Source organism: Pantherophis guttatus, chromosome 15, assembly GCF_059756535.1.
Source record: "Pantherophis guttatus breed Tessera chromosome 15, ASM5975653v1, whole genome shotgun sequence".
Taxonomy (NCBI): Eukaryota; Metazoa; Chordata; class Lepidosauria; order Squamata; family Colubridae; genus Pantherophis; species Pantherophis guttatus.
Window position 1 is genome coordinate 19,954,657 of NC_142077.1, and position 20,938 is coordinate 19,975,594.

Sequence of the window (20,938 nt, forward strand, 5' to 3'; positions counted from 1 at the left end):
AGATAGGGAAAAGAAGAAATAAAATAGACAAAATTAAATGTAATTAAACTAAAATGTAATGTTTAAAAGCCTAAAGGTATAAAAGTTTTTTGGATTAAAACGGGAGGGTTTTTGGAATGAGACAGAAAACAAAAGATGGCAAATAAAACAGAGGATTGATGTATAGGTGGTTAAAAATTATAAAGAGGAGCATATATCAATGTGAGATAGTCTTATGAAAATTTACTGTTTGTTGTAATATGTTTTAACTGTAAGCTTTAAACAAAGGTTAGATTGGTGATTATGATTGATTAACATATTATTGAATGAAATTATGGAGTACACAGTCTAGGATGATAAATTGTGATTTAACTTAATAGATATTGGAAATGATGATTATTATGAGAATTAATTTTGATGAGTATGTTGAGAAACTGAAATCTAATAGATAATTATGTTGCAAGGGAAAATTAAAATACGAGGTGATGGACGCCAACTAGATAAGAGTTAGAGACTCAGAGGAAATAAGTGGGAAATTAATTAAAATGCTGGAAATCAGCCAAACAACTGTAGGAGAGTTGTGGGATGAGACAATGCTGAAAATAAGCCTAAAATAGTTGGTGTTCTGGAGGAGAATAAGCAATATGTTTTTGTGATAAAACTGTATAATATGAAATGTGTAATAGATGATAAATGGGATATTAAATTGGGAAAGCTTAAGATATTCTGATTTGATAAAAAGGGTCAAATAACTAAGATGTAGATAGAATTGTGTTTTATTGAATTTGAACTTAACAATTGTGGTGATAAAATTGTAAGGTATATAATTAGAATAGGAGATTAGAATATTGTTAATAATTACATTGACATTGTTGGTAAAAGATATAAATAAAGACAATATGGAGAAGAACTAGACATAGATACAACGATATAAGTATGAGCTAAATTTAATTTGAAGCTAAAATTGTATTGATATATTAGAATTGTCTAAATTAAGGTACTACAATTTATGTTTAAACTTGTTCTTTTCTGTGTTAAATTTTTATTTTTAAAAGATGTAATGGGAAAGTGGGAATGGAGCTTGTTAAAAGAATGTAAGCATGTTAACCATCTATGACCGGATCAAAACTCTGTTCTTGAAAGTTTTATTTTATGTTTATGTTTGAAAAAAAAAAAATACAAAAAAAAAAAAGGATTGACAGAAGCCGAAGCAAGAATCCGTACAGCTGTTGTGGCCCACCAGTGGCCAGTGGAGCTGGCAGCAGATTCGGACAGTGAGGAGGTTGGGGAGGGACATGGGCCAGTCCTGGAGTCTGGGGGAGGCTCTGATGAGGGCTCTGTGGTAGTGCGCACACATTTGCAAACTGGTAGGGAAGGTAAGTGAATTTCACCCCTGGATTCTCCCCTCTTCTCTAATCCTTCCCTAGGCAGCCTCTCTTCCCCTCATCCCAAAAGTCATTCTCACCCATCCTGCCTCTCACCCTCTTATGCAGGCAGCAATCAAATAGGATGTGAGCCAGGTCTTCTGCCTCTGCCACTCTGCAAATGCAGAGACGTCCATTATCAGGTCTAGAGTGGAATCTCCCATATCTGACCATTGTGTCCAGCTGTTTGAATCTCGCTCGCGTAAATCTCTCCCTAAGATGTTTTGGCAGTTGTAACTTTAAATATGTGAGAGACCTCACAAAGGTTGATGGTTTGTTGGGGCGCTTCCAAGAAAAAGGGCAGTACGCAGGGATGCAATCAGTTGAAGCCTAACTGTATGGTCTGAAGCCAGACTCCCTTTTCTGTCAGCCTTTGGAGGAGACGGAAGCAGCCGGTTTGACCGAGACACATGGTCATCCGGAGGCCTCCGTCCCTCACACGAAGCATCTCTGGAGAGGTTCCAGCTGCTTCTTTGTTGGCTGTTAGTTAATGCTGCCTATCTCCTATTTATATTTGATTCTCACTCTTTGCATTTCCTCAGTTTCTCTGTGCCCTTTTCTCCCAATGAAACACCCAGATCCACCCCAGGCTCCCTTTCACTGGAGGAGAAGAGGGGGGTTTAGCTGCCTGTTGAGCTGCACACAGACCCACCTGCAGTGGGGACGGAACAAAGGGGAAATTCCACCATGCTCATCACAAACCCACAAATACAGGAATTCATTTAAAAAAAGAATACAGCATTTTCAACTGAGCACTGTGTAATATTAAAATGCCACGGTATCTACTCTTTGGAACCATTATTCCCTGAGTAATTGAATTGGACAGATCTGTTGAGTTGGTTCCCTTCCTTCTCCTCTGGATTCCTCCTCCAAAGGATCTCAGATTAATGGATCCATATTGGGACCCCCATACCTGCCATGGCTGCAGCCTTGGAGACCCCAAAGTCTTTTCTCCCTCCTTCCTTCTCCTTGATCTGGAGGAATAAGCGGCATTCAAGGCCTGGGTCAGAGTCTGAATGAGACTGTAATATTGATACTCATTTGGGGCCCGGATCCTGTTCCTTTTCTTCTGGGTCTCCAGTGGGGCTTTCTGGGTGCATCTTCTGCGGCCTTTGACAGAAAATACATTCTTTGAAAGAGAACAGCGGAAATAATAATCTTGAAACTTTTCTTCCACAAAGAAATTGGGTTCAGAGGCAGAATCTTTTGGCCTTTTTTTTGGCAGATAACCAAAGTTCCAAATACTATGGATGTATTTGAGAAGTCTACGATTGTTCATTGTATACCCTGCAAAATTTGTGAGGATCCAGACTTTCCCTTCAATGGGTCCTGGCAGACGCATAAATGTTAAATGGAAAGGAAGGATTCTCTCCCAAATGAACTCATATTCCATGAAGTGAACAAAAACGTTGACTTGTCTCCACTTAGAGAGGGAATCCCTGAGGGATGCTGTTGTGTATCCAGTTGTTGAGAACATTGTTGTGATATAACCACACAAATTCCACTCCTGACAAGCACAGGAGGAAAAATCCTCATGAAATTCTCTCCATTTTCTGTGTCTGAAGCAAAGAGGCCAATCAGGGTCCATCTGAAATGGAGGAGCAGCTGGACAATTGCTGAGTACTGGAATCCTTCTTTGGGGAACATCCGGTGGAAAAAGGGGAATTTCCTTTTATCACTCACAGCCTCTGAAACAATTGTATGACTGATCTGAAAAAGCAATGAAGAATGTTGTTATATTTGGGGTCAGATCAAGTCCAAAATATTAGATTTTAATAAATCCAACCTGGTTCTCATGAATGTATTAGAATAGTTTGTTAATCAGACATAGTTTAAAATATTAAAGACAGAATATTAGCAAGATTGTATCATAATAATGGAAAATAATAAGCAAATTAAAAAACAATAAAAATGTAAATCATATTACTGTATCACCCCTACAATTTACCACAATTAAATTAATGTGTGCAAATGCCAACTGGAGTATTCTATTCCAATAAAGGACCTATTATAATTTTCGAAGATTGCTGCACCTTTTTTTGCTTCTCTATCCCAGATTCTTTCTGGAGGAAATTTTCTAACTTCTTTCTCCAGTTGTACAAGAAACAGGCCGACCTCAAAGCCTATTAAGATTTGTCAGTTGCATAATCCAAGTTTGGTCTTTAATTGAAGTTTTGTCTGTTCCAACAGCCACAATTTTCAGAGTCTGTCAGTTTCCATAGATTGAATTTTATGATTTAGTGTGTTTCTGTAGTGTTTCACTCTAACTACATACAAAGCTGTATGTGGAATTTTGTGTGTGTAAAGTGTGAAAGTTGGTTTTTTTGGGCTTTTTGTGGCTGTGTGAGGTTCCTGCTTGTTGCAGGGGGCATTTTGGGTCTAGCTTTTATATTGTGGGTGAGCCAGTTGTGTTGTATTGTGTCTTGTAGGTTAAAAAAGGGCAAAGAAGTGACATTGAGTTGGCCACGCCCACCTGACCAACAAGCCACGCCCTCCCAGTCACCTTACCACCAAGCCCTGCCCACTAAGTAAGCCCCGCCCACAGAACTGGTAGCAAAAAAATTTAGATTTCACCCCTGATCACATTATCTGTATAAATCAGTGTATTCCAATAGGAATTTAGCAGGCTAAACATGTGTACCTATAACAGAATAAAAGGGTTGGAAGGGACCTTCGAGGTCCTCTAGTCCACCCCCTGTTCAAGCAGTAAACCAGGCATAATAGCAGTAACTGTGAGAGAAATCCTGGAGTCTTAGTGGACAACCAATTAAATATGAGTCAATATGAAATATGATATTTCAGGACAAATTTGTTCCCAATATCAGATTATTAAATTGTGCATTATTTATTATAATATGTATATAGCATTTAATTCTGCCTAAAACCTTCTGCAAGGAATGCATTTTTCTCAAGTTTAACTAAGAGGATCATCGCATAAGTTTTAGCCACAATATCTGCTAGTCTATTTGGCCTATAATTGCTAGAGTAATTTTCATTCCACATTTTAGATGGATAAAATGCTATTATTGCCAACTTCAATCCGACTGGATAGGGCAGGCATTATCAGTGAAAATGAAGATGCCAATAGAGGCCCCAACAACCAGGGATATTTTTTGATCAGTTAAATAGTTGGTAGAATATTTTCTCCAGGGAATGTATTGCTTGCATTTCAGGCCTTTTATAATTAATCTCAACATGAACATAATGGGGTAAAATATTGACATTTTTGATAATATGGAGAAAAGCAGCTCTTGGATTCCATGGAGAAGACATGATTGCATCTATTGCTCACCCACCACCCACCACCCCTCACTTTACCAGAGGGAGAAAAAAAGACACAAACCTGAGGGACTTTGTAGGTGCCTCCTAATGTGGACGCCTGGATGGAGATGTCCCTGTCAGCTCCATCAAGAAGTGCCAGGAGGTTCTCCTTCCTTCCACAGCCGTAGTTGGGGACATTGGCTTCTCCAGTGGAGAGCATGTCCAGCAAGGCATCTGAAGTGTGGAAAGTGCTCAAATAGTTGTTATGGATGTTGTAGCCAAGTGTGAGATTGTGCAAGAGATGGGAATTCTTGTTGACCAATTGAATGGTGAAAATGTATAGTAAGCAAAAATAAAAATCGTAAGAAGTCCTATTGAAAAAAAAGTTATTATAATCAACAGCCACAACAAATACTTGTTATATATAATATATATTTATTTTATTATTTATTTATTTATTAATTGAATTTCTATACCGCCCTACTCCCGAAGGACTCAGGGCGGTGTACAGCCATGAAATAAAACACATAAATATACAAAATTTAAAATCAAATAAAATAAATTAAATAAATTTGGCTGAATTTATATCCATAATTTAAAATACCCATAATTTTAAAATACAATTAAAAATTTAAAATTTTCATTTAAAAGGGAGAAAATTTAGGCGAGGCCCGCTTGATGAAATAAAAGCGTCTTCAACTCGCGGCGGAAGGTGCGCAGATCCGGGATCCTCCGTATCTCTGGGGGGAGCTCATTCCAGATCGTCGGTGCCCCCACAGAGAAGGCTCTCCCCCTAGGGGCCGACAGCCGACATTGTTTGGCCGACGGCACCTGGAGGAGTCCTTCTCTGTGGGAGCGTACTGGTCGGTGGGAGGCTGTTGGTGGTAGTAGGCGGTCCCGTAGATAACCAGGTCCTAAACCATGGAGTGCTTTAAAGGTGGTAACCAGAACCTTGAAGCGCACCCGGAAGACCACCGGGAGCCAGTGCAGCTCGCGCAGGAGAGGTGTTACATGGGAGCTCCATGTTGCTCCCATAACCACCCGCGCGGCAGCACTCTGCGCCAGTTGGAGCCTCCGGGTGCACCTCAAGGGGAGCCCCATGTAGAGAGCATTACAATAGTCCAGACGAGAGGTGACGAGGGCATGAGTGACTGTGCGTAACGAGTCCCGATCTAGAAAGGGACGTAACTGGCGAATCAGGCGAACCTGATGAAAAATCCTCCCGGTCACGGCCGTCAAGTGCTCTTCTAAAGACAGCCGTGAATCCAGGAGGACGCCCAAGTTACGAGCCCTTTCCGTGGGGGCCAATGATTCGCCCCCAATAGCCAGCGATGGCACCAGCTGACTATATCGGGACGTCGGAAACCACAGCCACTCGGTCTTGGATGGGTTGAGCCTGAGCCCGTTTCTCCCCATCCAGATCCGTACGGCCTCCAGGCACTGGGACATCACTTCAAGGGCATCGTTGGGGTGATCCGGGGTGGAGATGTACAGCTGAGTGTCGTCAGCGTACAGATGGTACTTCACCCCGAAACCACGGATGATCTCGCCCAGCGGCTTTACATAAATGTTGAACAGGAGGGGCGAGAGAACCGATCCCTGCGGCACCCCACATATAAGGGGCCTCGGGGTCGATCTCTGCCCCCCTGTCAACACAGACTGCGACCGGTCAGAGAGAAAGGAGGAGAACCACCGTAAAACGGTGCCTCCCACCCCCAACCCTTCCAGCCGGTGCAGCATGATACCATGGTCGATGGTATCAAAAGCCGCTGAGAGGTCTAACAGGACCAGGACAGAGGAACAACCCCTGTCCCGAGCCCTCCAGAGATCATCAACCAATGCGACCAATGCCGTTTCCGTGCTGTACCCAGGTCTGAAGCCCGACTGGAACGGATCTAGATACGACGCTTCATCCAGGTACTGGGGTAGCTGTCGCGCAACCACACTCTCAACAACCTTCGCAACGAAGCAAAGGTTGGAGACTGGACGATAGTTAGCCAATACTGCCGGGTCCAGGGAAGGCTTCTTGAGGAGAGGCCTTACCACCGCCTCTTTCAGGGCGGCGGGGAAGACACCCTCACCCAACGAAGCATTTATAATCCCCTGGAGCCAGCCTCGCGTCACCTCCCGGGAAGCCAGCACTAACCAGGAGGGACACGGGTCCAACAAACATGTGGTCGCGTTCAATCTACCCAGAATCCTGTCCACGTCATCTGGGGTCACAGGATCAAACTCATCCCAGATAACAGTCTCAAAACCTGTCTCCATCACCCTCTCTGGATCTATCGCGTCAGAGTCCAGACCTGCCCGAATCTGAGTGATTTTGTCATACAGATACTGAGCAAAATCCTCGGCTCTTCCCTCCAAGGGGTCCTCCCGCGCTTCCTGGTGGAGCAGGGAGCGGGTCACCCTAAACAGGGCGGCCGGGCGATTATCTGATGACGCAATAAGAGCAGCAAAATGAGAACACTTTGCTGCTTTTATCGCCACTAGGTAATTCCTAATATGAGATCTTACCAGTGTTCGGTCAGATTCAGAAAGACTAGCCCTCCAACAGCTCTCTAGGCGTCTTTTCCGGCGCTTCATCTCCCTCAGCTCCTCGGTGAACCAAGGAGCCAGGCGAGATCGGCGCCGGGTCAGAGGCCGCAAGGGCACGACTCGATCCAGGGCTCCAGCCGCCGCCCTATCCCAGGCGGCAACTAGGTCCCCAGATGAGGCGTGAGCCAGAACCTCCGGGATTGGCCCAAGTTCCATCTGGAACCTATCAGGTTCCATCAGGCGCCTGGGGCGGTACCATCTTACCGGTTCCGCCTCCCTGCGGCGGGGTGCTGCGGTTCGAAGGTCAAGGCGAAGGAGCGAGTGATCTGACCATGACAAGGGCTCGATGACTAAATCCCCTATCTCGAGATCACTCAACCACTGTCCAGAGACAAAAACCAGGTCCAGTGTGTTTCCCCCAGTGTGCGTAGGGCCATGAATTAGTTGGGTCAGGTCCATGGCCGTCATGGAAGCCATGAACTCCCGAGCCACCTCAGACGCCTCACCCACGGATGGCAGGTTGAAATCCCCCATGACCATAAGTCTGGGAGTATCAACCGCCACCGCGGCAATAACGTTGAGTAGCTCGGGCAGGGCTGCCGCCACGTGGCAGGGAGCCAGGTACGTGATCAGCAAGCCCATCTGAACCCCATGGCCCCACTTCACAAGGAGGGACTCACAACCGGCTGTCTGAGGTACAGTGGTCTCCCTCGGCCTAAGGCCTTCTCTAATAATAACCGCTACTCCCCCGCCCCTCCCCTGCGACCTTGGCTGATGGAATGCGTGGAAACCTGGTGGGCACATTTCTACCAGAGGGACCCCTCCCTCTGGGCCCAACCAGGTCTCCGTAATACCCACCAGGTCCGCTCCCCCCTCGTAAACAAGATCACAAATGAGGGGGGCTTTATTTACTACAGACCTGGCGTTGCACAACATCAAGCGAAGGCCCGGGCCCTGGAGGTCTGAGCTACCTGGAGAACGGGTGGAGCCTTGGGGGCCGGAGCACTCTACCGCTTGAAGACAGCGGGTGCGTGCTCCCTTAACATGATATGGCCCCCTGCTCCCGCCATATCTACCTCTCCCACACACAGTACCGATGGTAGAAACGCAGTCTGGACCAGCTCGACCCCCTCCGGATCCCCCACCACCCCCGCCGAACGTCCTGGCCAAGCCCGATTCTCCCCCTAGTGGGTTATCCCCCAAACCCACAACCCTAATTCCAATCCCACCCCCCTCCCCCCTCCCAGAACCCCTTAAAAGTTTAAACAAGGACAATTTTAAAAAACCCCGCAGCCCCCTCTTTGCAGCATGCCACCTCTCGGGACTCCAAAGCCCGTCATCGAGGTAGGCCCTCGATAGAATGGAGGGCCAAGCCTGCGAGAGGGGGGAGTCTCGCAGACCAAGAAGCTCCGCTGCTGAGTACATTAATCATAATGGGTGACACGACCATATCCTGAGGGTGTATATACAGGACCGAGGAGAAGGCAAAAAGATGGGAGAAATCTCAGAGACATATTTGCAGGACCAAGTCCCCTGTCCCCTCACAACAGAGGACATAGTCCAAAGCCAGGACGACCACAGTTCCAAGGGGGAAATAGATCCAACCACCCTCTCACGGTGGTTAGGTCAGCTGGACAGCCCCCTCTTGTGGTGGGGTGGCAGCAATGAGCCGATGCATGTAGACAGCGTCCAGGGGTCAGGTCCAAAAATCGCCCTCTCACAGCGTTTTGTCCAGTGGTAAAGACCGATGGTAAAGTCCCCTCGCTGGTAAAGTCCCCTCGCTGGTAAAGTGCATATATGTAGAAAGCTGGTAAAGTGCATATATGTAAAAAGCATCCCGGTTTAGCCCCCAGGGGCTCTGACACCTGGCCACCCTCTCACGGTGGTCAGGCAATGTCTGGCCCCCTCAGCCGATGGGATGCAGCCATGTACCCCCAGTCTCCCATTCAGGTGGAAAATAGCCCTCTCCAGAGTCAGGGGGGGGTTCAGAATGGTAATAGAACATAGCACCAATGAGTCCCACAGGCTGACAGTTGGTCCAGGTGGGCCCAGTTCTAACGAGGGAACGCTGGGGGAGAGAGAAATGGGGCATAATGGGGCAGTTTTCTCGAGCCCCCAGCCCCCCCCCCCCCACAACCACAAATTGAGGCCTCCCAGGGCCCAGAAGATCACTCCGGGTCTTTTTCACCCCAACTGTGGTTGCAGGTCTCCCAGTCCTGTTGGTTTGTTGCCCCCCAGCTCCTTTTCCAAAGGGGGGGGTCCCCAGCGCCGTCTGACCGTCAGCTTGCCTCCACAGCAACCGCCATCACCGCTGCCCCCGCGCCCATGTCGCCAGCCCCCGAAAGAGCCTGGAAGCCTACTGAGCCTGGAAGCCTGGAAGCCTACTGAGCCTTAAACCAACATTGATTCAAAAGCAAAGATCAGTTACACAAATATGGAAATGAGCTGAGGTACATCAACTACAACTAATTCCACCACTACTTAAAATAAAACTCATTATCCAAGTGATAAATTAAGAATTGAACAGAGAGCGGAAAATAATCTGGAGTCCGTTCAGCTTTTTTTCAGACCCCTTTTTGAGTCTCTTTCACAAAATCAGACCAAAGAGGAAATTAAAATCATTCAGGAAATTAGACATATCCCCCAATATAGGAATAAATGAAAAATAAAAAGAGAAAAGAAGGGGAGTGTTAGAATGGAGGGAGTGCAACTCCATCACCCTGAATGACTTACGAATCATGGAAAACAAACTGAAGAGAAGGAGCCACGTTGAAAAGCAACTTTGTATGCAATCTTTCAATTCCACTGATGACTAAACCCATGAGATGGTCTCCTGGGCTGTAAAAGCTCTGTGGTTGTTTTCCATCCTCCTGTTTGAAACTCAGCAGGCATTTCATTCTCAGCTTCCCAGAGACTGAATGGGACAAAAGCAGCATCAGAGGCAGAAGCCGGAGGTCCATCATTCATGGGGTGAATCAATCAATCCTTTTCCTGTTTCTAAAGAAGAATTCAAAGAATTCAAAGGACTCTCACAAGGTGGAATATGATCCAGTTGCTTTCCTGATTCAAACACAGAGAAACACTCAGCTTCATCTGGAAAGGAGAGAGACGTACATTCAAGAGCACAGACCCTGCCTGTCCCAAAACTCCATATTTCTCTGTACAAAGTCTCCCCTGGAGGATTCGGCCAAAGAGCAGAGCTGAAACTTTCACCATAATTCTCCCTCTCAGGAGGGATCCCTGGATAATTCAAGTAGTTCTTGCAGTCAAAGATTGTTGGGAAATTCTCTGGAGGGAAATGAAAGGGAAATAATCCCCATGTCATTCATAATAACAAGGGCAGAGATGGAATTAAATTGGTCATCTAGAATTGACAGGTTTGGGGGCTCCATGCATGAAAGTGGCCTCAGAGGGAATAGATGGCACCTGTGGCTGAAATAACAAATAAATCTGATATTTGTTTGCATAGTGTTGAAAGAGAAAATCCCAGAGGCCAGTTAATGCCAGAGGCTGACACAGTTCTGAAATAGCTACCAGCTGAGTTGAAGCCAAAATTTACTTTATTTTGAAAGCTAATGCTCAAGGGCATTGCACAAAAGAGCTGATGCAATAGAGTGGCTGGGTCTTCCAAGGGGGATCTGGGGTTGCCCAGGAGGAAAAGGGGGTCAGCCTCACCATAGAGGGTGAGGGATCCTCCATGATTCTGAGGAAGATGGGGGTCCCCCGTGGCTCCTCCAGACCTTCCAGAGCCCCCAGCTAAGGAGACCCTCTTCTGGAGAAGGGGCCTTTTCTGGAGAAGGGGCTTAAGCCCCCTCCCTCTGCAATTCTGGGAGCTTTTGCCTCCTTCTCACCCCCCTCAAAGCTCTGAATTTTGCTCTTTATCTGACCCCCCCCCTTTGGCTTGGCTTCTTCAGCCTCTTCTCCATCAGGCTGAGGGCAGGGAAGCTCCCAGGTAACCATCTCTTCCCCCTGTTTGATTGGCTACAGGGTTGTCATGATGAAGGGGGCGGGCCAGGAATAGAAGCAGCCAGTAGAGAGAAAGAGAGGTGGGACTTTTTTCTTCCCTGAAAACTGGAACATTTGGATGCAAAATCTGCTTTCTTTTACAAAACCATTTATATTATTGTGGAAAAGTAAAAAGTTGAGATTTGATTTTTATGCTTTATTTTACTGCAACAGGGGAAGTCTGAAGTCAGCACTTTTTTTCTTTTCTCCCACCTCCCACTTCTCTTTCCCCTCCCCCCATTTCTTCCTCTTTGTTTTTTTTTTAATTTTTGTATTTTATTCTATAATCTAATAAAACATTAAAAAAAAAAAAAAAGAACTGGAGGATTTGAATGCGAAATCTGATTTCTTCTGTTCAGATGCAGCCCAGAATCAGAAGGAGGAAAGGGTCAGAGAAAATGAAGGAATATTTAAAAATATATTTTACAAAACAAAGGAAAACTTAGACTTTGACAGAAGAAAAATAAAAAGTGAACACCAAAAAAAAAAAAAGATAAGTTATCTGTAGAAAAAGTTGTTTAGCTCTCTAGAGTGAGATCCATGAGATATACAGCAATTAAAGCAAAGAATGATAAAAATCAGCCTTAAGCAAATCTATTGGAGATGCAGAGCAGAAAGTTCGGAAGATGAAGTGAAATTGGACGTTAAAGAAAATAGTGTTCTCAAACAGTTTATAGAAAATAGTTAAAATAGTTATAGTGTTAACATTACTTTCTGCACAGATTGAAAGGATGTAGAATTTAGAATTTTCCTTTATTTTGATAAAAAAGATGTGTAAGCTTTCCTATTTCTGAAATAAAAATCTCATCCCAGCCATTGAAGGGAGAGACAAAAAACCCCAAATCAAATTCAAGTTTCTAGTGTTTGTGAGTATGGAGTCTGGGTCAATCTGGTCTTTTGTGGTTTTTATATATATATATGGAAAAGAGCATCAGCTGTCGGAGGGAGAGAATTTGGTCCAGGGAGATCTCATCCCCTCCAGGCAACGGCCTCCCAAATACCCGGAGCTTCTCCTGGGCCTTCCGAGATGGGAGAGGCTGAAGGGGAAGCTCTTCCAGGCCAGGAGACCATCTCATGGGGAGAATCCTCAGTTTATTTATTTATTTATTTATTTATTTATTTATTTATTTATTTATTTATTAATCAAATTTTACGCAAGTATTAGCACTTTGTTGACTTTTCAATTTGAGACAATGCGAATGAGTGAAAGTGCTTTGAAAAAATATGGCGCCTAGCTTCAGAGTTAACGAGCCAGCGAGTGTGGATTGGTGAAGTTATTTTGTTTTGCTACAAAGTTTCCAAGTTGCTACTAAGCTGCCTTGCTTGTTATAAGAGAAATAACTGGAAAAATTTTTCCCTTTTCAATATTGGACTTTGCTTTATTTTAACCCTTGTTTGATCAAATCTGGGGGACTTTTTTAGAAGTCTTTGCGCAGGAGGGAAAGGAAAAGGAACCTCCCTCTTTAGAAAAACTAGATCACGAGCCAGGATGGCTTCAAAGAAGCAGGAAGGGAAGGCATTAGGGGGGGGATCCCCCACACACAAACAGCAAACGCAACTTCCCCCTGCTCAACAGCTACAAACTCAGAAAAAAGAATTTGATGTGGGAGATTTAAAAGAATTTATTTCTAAAACTCTGGATGACAAATTTCAAAAATGTCAACAGGAGATAGATGATAAATTTCAAAAATCACATCAGGAACTTATGCAGGAAATTAATGAAGTCAAAGACATGGTGAAACAGAATCAAAATAAGGTGACCAAAAAAATATCAGAAGTGGCGTCTGGCCTGGCAGAATTTATTGGGAAAGTTGATTATAAAGTTGAAGAATTCAAATCAGAAGTTAATGTCAAGATGAAAGACAATGATTATAAAATTGATGAAGTTGATAATAAAATGCAGAGAATTGATGATGAGATTGTTATGATACAATTTCGGGCGATGGAATTCGCCATACGGCTTCGGGGAATTCGAGAGGAGGAGAGACAGGATTTGAGACAAGTTTGTTCTGAAGCCTTGGCCAAGATTTTACAAGTTAATCCTGATGTGGTATTTCACAAAATAGATAAAATCTATAGAGTGAACTCTTGGGTGGCCAGACAAAGACAACTGCCTAGAGATGTGGTCATATACTTTACAGAAAGAGGAATTAGAAATGATATCCTGCAAAAATCTTTTTATACTTCTGTACAAGTGGGGGGTTCACGACTTCAAATCTTTAAAGAATTACCTCCTAAAATGCTGAAAGCCAGAAAAGAATTTGGTTTTCTTGTTAAGGAACTGAGAAATTTACAGATACCCTTCCGGTGGGACGCACCAGCTGGGTTAATTTTTAGATACAAGGGAGAAGGGTATCGGTTGAATACCGTGGAAAAGGCACAACACTTTTACACTACTATTCTTAAGGAAAGAACACCATCTCCACGTACATCTACAGTTTTGGAGATTAAAGAGAGTGAAGAGAGGCAATTGCAAGAACAGTCCAAGCAGGAATTAGAAGTAGTGCAAGGTGCAGAAGGAGGTTTTCTGAGTGAGCCCTTGTTGGATTCTTCTCCAATTTTGGATTTGATTCAGTTGACAGAAGTTAAAGATCAACGTATAACTAGAGCCCAATCCAAGCTACTTAAACAAAAGCAACAACAACAACAGGAAAGACAAGACAAGAAGGCAGTTAAGAGTACCGTACAAGAGAGTGGAGCTATGGGAGGAGCGAGATCGAAGCTCTCGGATGAACTTCAAATATTTTGCTCTGTGCTCCAGAAAGAGGCTGATGACCTTTAAGTGTCTATCTTGGAATGTCAATGGGTTGAATTCAGCACAGAAAAGGAAGAAATTATTTACATATTTGAAACAATTTAATAATGATATAATATGTTTACAAGAAACGCATATCACAACTCAAGATCAAAAATATTTGATAAATTCAAAACTAGGAGCACATTATATATCTTCAACTTCGCAGAAAAAGAATGGTGTGGTTATTTATGTAAATAAAAAATTAACAGCGAAAGTTATAGAAGCAGATCAAGATGGTAGGTTTGTAGCAATTGAATTGCTCACAGCAAATGGTCAAATTCTTTTGATTGGAATTTATGCTCCCAACCAACAAGAGGATTATTTTTACAAGATGTTACATACTAAAATATTGCAATGGGACTATAGATCTATTTTAATTATGGGAGACTGGAATGGAGTAATTGATTCTAAACTAGATAAAAAGAGCTTGGCAAAGTCTAGAATTAGACTACCACAGACTTTTTTTGATATGAAAGAAGATATGGAATTAAAAGATGTTTGGAGAATACATAATCCAAATGAATTGGACTACACTTTTTTTTCGGATAGACATAGATCTTTTTCTAGGATTGATTTTATCCTGTTGTCAAATGATCTACTTGTTAAGACAAAAAGAACAAAGATTTTTCCAAGAACTCTGACTGACCATAGCCCTGTATGGATAGAAATTGAGATGGATAAGGTTGAGAGACGTTCTTGGAGATTAAATGAGAACTTGTTTAGATATGAAAAAAATACAATAGAACTTAAAAAGCACTTGAAAGAATTTTTTGAAATAAATTTGAATAAAGGTACCCCAATTGAAATTGTTTGGGATGCAAGTAAAGCTTATATGAGAGGGGTACTCATCTACATGAATTCTAAACATAGACTGTTCCGACAAAAGAAAAGATCTGAGTTGGAATTGGAAATAAAGAATAAAGAACAGTTACTTATTAAAAACCCAACAGATGAAAGAATACGAAGTGCTATAAAACTTTTGAAAGACCAATTTCAAATGCTTATGGCGGAACAAGTTGCAACAAGTTTACAATATGCGAAGCATAATACATTTTGCAACGCTAACAAACCGGGCAGATGGTTGGCTTACACATTGAGGAAAAAACAAAGTATACGGACTATTGATAGTATTGACATTGGAGGGAAAGAAATCTTTCAACAAAAACTAATTAAAGAAGCTTTTGTGGATTATTATACTAAACTATATGCCAAAGAAGAGGTGCAGAATGGACTTATAGAAAAATATTTAAAGGATAAGAGAGTTACAAAAATTACTGATCAACAAAAGGAAAGAATGAATTATCCTATAACAGAGGAGGAGATAACAGCAGCAATTAAACAGCTAAAAACAGCCAAAGCTCCTGGCACGGATGGTTTGACTGCAGTGTATTACAAAACTTTACAAGCTGAAATGGTGGGACAACTTAGAGATTTATTTTGCAATATTCAACAAGGGGGTAAAATACCCCCATCCTGGACAACTGCTTATATATCTTTGATACCAAAAGAACAAGTTGGTCCTAAAAAACCAGAGAACTACAGACCAATATCTCTTTTGAACACAGACTATAAAATTTATGCGAAGGTATTAGCCAACAGGTTGATGCCAGTAATCCAAAAGGTGATTCATGCGGACCAAGCGGGATTTATTGAGGGCAGATATATGAAGGACAATGTAAGGCAAGTAATAGACTTATTGGAATATCTTGATAAGAATAAACAGATTTCTGCAGTGCTGGTTTTTTTGGATGCGGAGAAGGCCTTTGATAGAGTGGATTGGAATTTTCTACTAAAGACTTTAAAAAAGATGGGCTTTGGGGACCAATTTATACAGGCGATCTCAGCAATTTATCAAGAGCAAAAAGCACAGATTATTATTAATGGAAGTTTGACGACAGAGTTTAAAATTGAAAAAGGAACAAGACAGGGATGTCCGTTGTCCCCACTTTTATTTATTTTAACATTGGAAGTCTTGCTAAATATAATACGGGACTCAAAAATTTTGAAAGGCATAATGATAAGGCAAGAGGATTATAGAATAAAGGCATTTGCAGATGATCTGGTGGTTACCCTATCACAACCAATGGAATCAATAATCTTGATGAACGACATTATACAAGACTATGGTAGAGTTTCAGGTTTTAGAGTGAACTCAAAAAAGACTAAAATGATAGTCAAAAATATGACACAAGATCGTAAACATGAGTTTGAAAGGAGGGCAGGTTTTGAAATTGTACCTAAGGTAAAATATCTTGGAGTTCAGGTTGCAGAATCAAATATGAAATTGTTTCAAAATAACTATGAGGTGTTGTGGCGAGAGGTTCAGAAAGACATGGAGACTTGGAAAAAGCTGCAACTGTCTTTACTTGGAAGAATAGCAGCAGTTAAGATGAACATTTTGCCAAGATTTCTGTTTTTGTTTCAAATGATTCCGGTGCTTAAAAGTGATAAACAACTGAAAGTTTGGCAAACTGGACTTAATAAGTTTGTCTGGAACGAGAAAAAGCCGAGAGTGAAATTGAAAATTATGCAAGATGTTCCAGAAAGAGGAGGCCTTAAACTTCCAAACCTACAGTTATATTATGATGCAGCAGCTTTAACTTTAACAAGTGATTGGTTTGGAAGTAAAAAGGCTGGAATATTGAATGCAGAAAGTTTTGATCTTGAATTTGGATGGCATGCTTACCTATTTTATGATGACAAAGTTGATAAAGTATTTAAAAGTCATATACTTAGAGACTCTTTGATGAGAGTTTGGAAGAAGCACCGACTCAAATGGGATTATAAAATACCGCTATGGCTGGATCTTGGTCATACCTTGTGGAATACAAATATAATGTCACTCGGGGGGTTTTTATACAAAGAGGTTCTTTTTACAGATGCGGGCAGATGGCAGTTGAAGACATTGCAGACACTGTTGGACGAAGGGATTAATTTAACCTGGTTACAATATAATCAATTACAATTGAGATGGAAAGAGGACCAAAAAACTGGTATTATGTTGCATGAGGAAGAATTGGTTAGACATATAAGAGAGAAAGGTCCAATGCATATTAAAAGGCTTTACAATGTTTTGCTAGAAAGGGATTCAGAAACGGAATTAGTTAAAGATTGTATGATTAAGTGGGCACAAAATTTTGAAGAACCAGTGATGTTGGAAACATGGGAAAAAATTTGGGTTCAGAATGTTAAATTTACACAGTCGCAGAATTTGAGGGAAAATTTTTATAAAATGTTTTATAGATGGCATTTAGATCCTAAAAAGTTGTCATGTATGTACCCTAATGTTCAGCCAAAATGTTGGAGATGTGAATGTTTGGATGCTACGTATTATCATGTTTGGTGGACCTGTAGGAAAGTTAAGGCTTTTTGGATAAAAATATGGTGGGTCATGCAGAATGTTTTGAAGAAAAAAATTCAATTTTCTCCACAATTGTTTTTATTGGGTATAGTTAAGGGTTTTACACAGGGTGAAATAAAATTAATATTGTATATGATAACAGCAGCAAGATTGTTGATAGGTAAATATTGGAAGAATGAAGCTTTGCCTACTATCGAGGAATGGACTTTGAAGATGGCCAGTTTTGCAGAGATGGCGAAGATTTCAGCATATTTAAAAGATTGTTCACAAGAGACTTATGAATGGGAATGGAAAAGGTGGATAGAATATGTTCAGAACAAATACCAAACTAGAAAGTACCAAATAGCTTTTATTTGAAAACAATGTATTAGAAATATTTTAATGTAAAGAGATAAAGAGGGAAAATTATATAGGGGGAGGGATGGGTTCAAGTTTTATATAAGTTTTATACAAAGGGTTTTTTTTTTTTACTTGATATGAGTATACTGTATGGAAGTCCGGGGGGAGGGGAGGGTTAGGGAGGGTTAGGGAAGTGGGGAAGGTTGGGGTGGGTTGAGGGCGGGGGGAAAGGGGTGAAAATGTAATTGTAAAACTTTTGCAATAAAAAAAATAATTAAAAAAATTAAAAAAAAGAAGATCGCATACAACAAGGACTTCCAACCAGGCTCCTCCTTGTCAGTTTCCTTCCTGAGTCATTCCCTGTGCTGGAGTTTCCTTTCCTCCCTTTGCATTCCTCACACTTTCCTTCTTTCCTTTTTCTTTCACTTACTCCTGTATTAACGGACCTGTCTAATTTCCTGAATGGTCTGGATTTCCAAAGCTTCTCTCTTTTCATCTTATTTTCTGGAAGTTGCTGGAATCCAAAGATGGGATGGAATAAAAACCGTAACAACTTCAGATTATTTTCCTTTCTCCATCCAAACTTGAGTTCATCACCTGAATGCTAACTTTTGTTTAAAGTAGTGATTAAAACAGTTTTAATGGCCCCTGCCCAGCCCAGTTCCATATTTTTATAACTGCTGATTGATACACAATTCCTGGTCCTTAGAAATAGAATAGAATTAGAATAGGATAGAATAGAGTAGAAACAGGTATGGAATGGAATGGAATAGAATAGAATAGAATAGAATAGAATAGAATAGAATAGAATAGAATAGAATAGAATAGAATAGAATAGAATAGAATAGAATAGAATAAGAAATATTCTAGAAAGAAAAAAATTCTTTTTTTATTCCACAGACTTTGCCTGAGACCTCCCAGGATCTCTACCTGGGCTTGCAACCCCTTCCTCCTGGGAGGCCCAGAGCTGCCCAAGGGGCACCCCTGGCCTCTCCCCACAGCTGGACCAAAGATTGTGACATCGTAGCCCGTGTCATAGAAGGTCTCCTGGGCTGCTCTGGGTCACCCAAGGGGTTGAGTGCTGAAGGAAAGAGCATTTCCTCTCTGACAATGGCAGGCAATTTCCTACAACGGATGAGAATGAAGAGGAAATTTGCAAATAGAGGTAGGATGAAATTAAAAAGAGACTTATTATAACACTTGACTTTAGCAGTTAGAATAGTCATTACTCAACCCTGTAATGAAAAGGAAGGGAAAGTCTACAAATAGAGGTAGAATACAATTAAAAAAACATCATTCTCTACTTAACTTGAGCAGGAAGGGTGAAGAGTTTAGATGCCAGAAGTATCAGCTGGCTCCTAATATTGGGGAATAAAGAACCCAGATCAAACTGTGGCTGAAAAAATGAATGTCTTTAATCACAGTCAATAAGTTTGTGTTTTTAAAGAAGTCTATTTTTTTCCCCAGGGGTACCAGAAGAGACACTGGATTTGGGCTTATGGAGGCACACGGAGGTATGTACTATATAGTTCCAACCCAACTATAGGACCGAGGGTGCCTCTGTAAAATGGGCTTGGGGGTCTCCCTCGTGTCCAGGCCCAACGTCCTCATGATCTCCAAGGCTTCTCAGCAGAAGGCTTCAGGTGCCAGCCAGCTGCCCCCCATCCAACAAGGGCCTCCTCCTCAGCGGTCCATCATCCCCCGCCCCCCTCAGGTAAGCAGTCTAAATCTTCTGGGGAATGGTCTAAGTGTCCATTACTAAGGATGGCAAATTTTCACATTATCCTTTTATTATGTGAACGAATCAGGCTGAGACAGTGGTGAAATCCAAATTTTTTTACTACCAGTTCTGTGGGCGTGGCGTGGCTCAGTGGGCGTGGCTCGGTGGGCGTGGCAGGGGAAGGATACTGCAAAATCCCCAATCCCTCCTCACTCCTGGGGCCAGCCAGAGGTGATATTTGCTGGTTCTCCGAACTGGTCAAAATTTCCGCTACTGGTTCTCCAGAACCTGTTAGATTTCACCCCTGGGCTGAGAGATCAATTCTCTCACATAGCAAATAACCTTGTGAAAACCCCATTTTTCTTTAACCAGGAGAGGTTATACCTGAGAAATTGTTCATGTCATAATAAGATGTGAGGGTTGGGATAGCGGAGGGTGAGTGAGCTGATTTATAAGTATATTCCACACCTGTTATTTATTTTAACTTTTCCAGGCTCCTACAACATCCGGGGGGGGGGGAACCGATGAGGAGTGCGAGGGAGAAGAATGCCACGTAAGTCTACATTGCATCTCAAAAATATAAAATATAAAATTCTGGATTCCACAGGTTGCAGAGTTATCTGTGCAGGGCTGAAAGGCAGGAGAACAGGGGTGAAATCGAAACATCTTCCCTACGGGTTCTGTGGGCGTGGCTTATTTTGTGGGCGTGTTTTCTGGGTCAGCGACTGCTTCTTTCCCCTGCTGCTCTTGCTGGGGATGGGAAAGAGTCTTTCTCAGCACAGCGAAATTCAGCTTTGGGTCCGACTTCACTCCCAACAGGAAAGCTCTGCTGCCTGCAGCGTTTTCTGGACTGGGAGGACCCAAAGCGGCAACTCCTGGCTGTGCGCTTTCCCGGGGCCCTGAGGGCTGCCCTCCCGGAGCACCACTGCCACCGCTCTGGAGCTCTCCTTCCGCCACCGCTGCCGTGGGTGGAGCTCACCATCAGGATCAGGATCGGTAAGTCCTTGCTTTGCTCCCTGGGAAGGGCTTCATCATGGAGGGCGGTGTGCCCAGACCAGGCGCTTTCTCTCGGGCCTCCCACCTCGCGTGTCTCGAGTGGGTCTCTCTTTCCTAGTCTTTGAAGGAGGAAGGAGGGAGGGAAGGGAGGGGAGAGAGAGAGAGAGATAAGAAAGAGAGAGAGAGACAAGAAAGAAAGAGAAAGAAAAAAAAGAGAGAAAGAAAGAAAGAAAGAAAGAAAGAAAGAAAGAAAGAGAAAGAGACAAAGAAAGAATAGGAAAGAAAGAAAGAAAAAGAGAGAAAGAAAGAGGAAGGAAGGGAGAGAGAGAGAGAAGAGGAAGGAAGGACCACAAACCCTGGCACTAGAAGTGGCTTCAGAAGATGCATTGAAACAGGACAGCAATCTAAGACTGGAAGGGACCTTAGAGGCCATCTAGTCCAACCCCCTGCTCCAGCAGGAAACTTTATATCGTCTGGATTATTTGGGTGCCTCTAACAGAGAGGAAAAGTGCCAGAAA

General features: G+C 42.6%; 2 long non-coding RNA genes across 2 annotated transcripts in view; one reads left to right on the top strand and one right to left on the bottom strand.

The window, feature by feature from the left end:
* Positions 1–20,938, bottom strand: part of LOC148112057 (uncharacterized) — a 152,573-nt gene that overhangs the window by 42,078 nt on the left and 89,557 nt on the right. The gene's annotated exons all lie outside the window — the stretch shown is intronic.
* Positions 19,172–20,727, top strand: LOC148112058 (uncharacterized). Its single transcript, XR_015730039.1, has 3 exons — positions 19,172–19,418; positions 19,918–19,977; positions 20,244–20,727. It is a non-coding gene; the product is annotated as an uncharacterized LOC148112058 (long non-coding RNA).